Below are 4,297 nucleotides of genomic sequence, written 5' to 3' on the forward strand. Positions count from 1 at the left end.
TCATAAAATAAGTAAATAAATTCCAGTATATCAATGGCTATGATCCTACAATATAGACTATTAGATTTTAAAACAAATATTTTTCCAGTGTTTATGTAACATTACTTCAAAGTTGTATACAGTATCTGCATCTATAATATGTTGCGGCAAATTATTCCATATGTCTACTATTCTGTTACTGAAGAAATTCTTTCTTAATTCTAAATTGCAACGTTTCTTAAAAATTTTCTCAGAGTGACCTCTCTTGCCTGTACTGTCCATTTGGAAAAAGTTCTCAGTGACTCTATGATCATATATGTTTTTAACTATTTTAAAAACAGTTATAATGTCCCCTCTAGTTCTCCGATGTTGTAAAGTTGGAAGATTTAGTCTTTCTAAGCGTTCCTCGTATGTTAGGTTTTTGAGTCCCGGAATAAGTTTTGATGCCCTTCTCTGGACATGATTGAGTGTCTATGAACACTGTGGAAAGTGGCATATCAAAGCGTTTAAGGAGATTAATAAATTTAATATTATCAAGCCATGAGTGTAAGATTCTATTCAATTCTATATCAGATCAGTACAATTGTGTTATGGAAATCTAGATAGAACTTATCAACTTTCCATTTCAAGAGTGGTGGAATCAAGCTTGGAGTTGACATTTTTGTCAACAGAGACACTTGTGTGACATCATATTTTGATCATGACGTCATTATTTGTACCTATGATGTCTCAATAGTATTTTTAATTTACAGGTGTGTTGTGATATTAATGGCATTGCTAAACAGGCCAGTTGATTAGTTATGTGATAAATATACATTTGTGCTAGATATTATAACATGTCAAACTACTGTATATATATTTTAAGAATCAAGCAAAATGCCAAGTCTACATCCTTATCCTTCTGTGATTCTAGCTAGTGGTTGTCATTTAAATAGTACCATTTACAATTTATATTGAATAAATAACTTTCTAGTGCTATTGTTACTTAGACATGACAAATTGCCCAAGCTAGAATCCAGTACATGTTGAAAAGACAATGTGACATCTCAATACTTTCACATTTTTGAAGGAGCTGTACCCTTTAAAGTAAAGCCAGTTTTGGACCAAACTAATTGAATTTGCGGTGCAATACGTCTTGTGCAATCTTGAGAAGCAATTCATGGAAAAAATAAAAAATCACTCAATTGTCATAAATTTGTCATTTTATTCACTTATTTGTATAAAAAGTGTGTGCTTTATTGCTTATTTGTAACAGCATACACTAAATGTTTAAATAAATGCTATTGAAAAAAGGTAATGATCTATCAAATCCAATGAGTATATCCCTGTCTGGGTGTATTATAAATATCATGGTCATATGACGGTAATATTCAGATTTCTCAGAAATAATTGATTTATTGTTAACTTATTAATGCGATTTTATGCAATGAAACCTCTTTTGATTACATACGTTTCAATGAGTATGGACATTTTATCTCAATCACTTTCTTTCTGTGTCATTTACATGAGGAAATCCCATCTACACTGTAACCAATATATATGGAAGTTCACATCAGATATAGACCTTTTTGCTCTATATGCACTATTTTTAATAGACCTACATGATTTTATATACAGGTCCTGAAGAACTAGGTACTTTTTTCCTTCTTTCCCATTGAAATGCAGAGACACCTGGTTCATACTTTGCAATGATTGTGGACAGTGATGACAATCTATTGCTTCACAAATCTTGTGGAAGTTAAAAGCTGTCAGTCGGCCATATTGCATCATCTTCCAGACTTAATTTCCAGACTTCCCACAGGGGCTGGTCTCGATATCCTCAACAATTTTTGGTGCATAATTTCCAAGATTCTCTATCAATTGTTCTAAGGTTGAATTAAAATCACTCATGTTCTTAATCTGATTGTCAATTGAATAGGCAAGACATGAAGTGGTCTAATTCCTCTGTGACTGTTCAAATGATTCATCCATATTCTCATACAATATATCCATTTTCTGAGTGTCTGGATGCAGCTGAAATATGAATAAAATAACTTGATTTTAGGCTGTCCTTCTAGATCTGTACATTCACTACTTAACACATTTTCATACAAACATTTTTTGTAGGAACAACACTTACTGCAATACAGTAAGGAATAGCTAGTTTTACATTACATATATAAATTATCTATAAGAGCACTTTAATTTCCATGAAACAACATGTTAGTAGATTTATAGATTTGATCATGTGATTCCTTCACAGTTGGTTTTTATTAGTTTGACACCCTATTAATAACCAAGGTCATGTAACGACATGTCAGGTTTATTTGTGGAGGAAAGCCACTGATAAGTGGTCAGTTCCTACCAATTGCTCCACATGGGATTCTAGCTTGCAAACCAGAGGTAGAGGGCTTGTAGTAGTATGTCGAGACATAAACCACTTGACCACTGCACCCAACCCCCCTCCTCCCCATTGATAATGAAAAGATTTCATATAAGGTTACCAAATCTTTTGGTTTGATTGATTAATCCAAACCTTAGTAAAACAAATATTGAAAAATTAGCAACTTGTTTCTTAGCATTTATTAGCATAAAAAAAATCCTGCATATACCGCCGTTGTACCTGTTTCAGTTTCGCAGTGAAGTTTTTATGTCCAAAGATTCTCTGTCACAGGCAAGACATGGATCGTAGGTGTCCAAAGTATTCTTTCTCACCCCATGATGATCAGATCATTCAATACAGCTAGAATACCTGTAAAGTATGATAAATATAAGTTCAGCACATACCTTATGCATACATTTTCTACAGGTTTATGTTTTTTTTTCAGTTCCAAATGCATCTGTAATGCATTTTCTTATATTGAAAAAAAACCCAAGAAAAATACAGATATATTTATAGTACTAGTAAGTACAGTAGTAATGTAATTTAATCCATTTCAGCTATATACTTGTTGTAAATTTGTATGTCTACTTTCAACCTATGACCTATATAAAAAAATCTAGTGAAAATGAAGTTTGATTACTAAAGATGCTTCATCGCCGACAGAGCGTAAATAATTATTATCATTTGGACAAAAAATTAAGATTAAATGTGTATTTATATTACATCTAACTAACACAAAAATAAATATATACCAAAAATTTATTTTGCTATTGTTGTCTGCACAATCAATACCTAATTCCATATGACTTTACCACCACACCTCCCAACTGGGAAAAGTTATACAACAAAAGGGGCTGCAATAGAGGCTCCAGCCTGGTTTCAAAAGTCATCCTGAGGAAATTATTATGTTTGAGGAGCTTTTTTCCAAGCTGATAATTTAATAAACATATATTTTGACTTTGCAAATGATTTCTTAAACATATACTTTATTACTGTTTATAAAACGACATGATTGTTTTTATCAGATAATCGAAATATTTTTTTTATTTTGGTCTACATTTTTACTAACCTGTCAATAAAAATGCAGTTGGCTGACATGACCTCTCCCGTGGATTTCTTTATGGAAAACCATAAATGGCAATATTTCCAGTTCATGAAGATCTGATATCGCCTTAGCCAGGAACATTATACAAATGTTGCCAGTATATGTTGAAGATCAAACTTTTAGCATGCCGGCTTTCAACAAATAATCGGCAGACCTCACAACTCCTATATGCTCCAAGTCTCATTTTGTCAGTAATCAGACGATTGTGTATAAACGGTAGTCAAAAATATCATACAAGATAAATGTTGGTGATCGAGATGTAAAATCTAGATCTAATGTTATAATAGATCGGGTGATTTCACTGCCTCACACAGTTCTGAATCAATAAGCTCAACTTTTTAAAAATTGTACGTAGAGATCCCTAACTGATAGGTACATTGATGTAAAGCTTAAATATATTAAGTCATTGCTCGCTGCCATTTGTAAACAAAGTAATTCCGGAAGTGTTTTGTGTCTGGTGTTGGCGATTATAAAGGTGAAAACCAAACCGGAGAGTCCGATTCCGTCATGACGGAAAATGGACTATTTCTGAGAATAAAGGATATTTCTTAAAATCAATTTTTGAATTATTTCTGAAAAATAACAATCAAATATTTTCTCAGTCTTTACATGGTTTATAAATAATTTGTTTATCTGTAAACTTTGACTTCAATGCAGTGCGTAGTTTGTCAAATAGAAATGACTACTTCACAAAAAGGGGGTTAAATATATTTTCGTGTGATGTCACTTACACATGCAGCTAATATAAAACGAGGTCTTCAATAATTAATGTTATTGGAAAGATTTACCATAACATTAACTAACAATAATCACTTCAGTCAAAAACAAATATTAACAACGCATCGCAATCA

The 4,297-nt window shown here is 32.2% G+C and overlaps 1 long non-coding RNA gene across 1 annotated transcript; it reads right to left on the reverse strand.

Moving 5' to 3' along the window:
* Positions 1 to 1,163: 1,163 nt before the first annotated feature.
* LOC138314092 (uncharacterized) lies at positions 1,164 to 3,958 on the reverse strand. The gene is made up of 3 exons (XR_011207323.1): positions 3,411 to 3,958; positions 2,582 to 2,710; positions 1,164 to 1,992 (listed from the first exon to the last, which is right to left on the reverse strand). It is a non-coding gene; the product is annotated as an uncharacterized lncRNA (long non-coding RNA).
* Between the last annotated feature and the right edge of the window lie 339 nt (positions 3,959 to 4,297).

This window comes from Argopecten irradians, unplaced genomic scaffold (assembly GCF_041381155.1).
Source record: "Argopecten irradians isolate NY unplaced genomic scaffold, Ai_NY scaffold_1359, whole genome shotgun sequence".
In the NCBI taxonomy this organism is placed as follows: domain Eukaryota; kingdom Metazoa; phylum Mollusca; class Bivalvia; order Pectinida; family Pectinidae; genus Argopecten; species Argopecten irradians.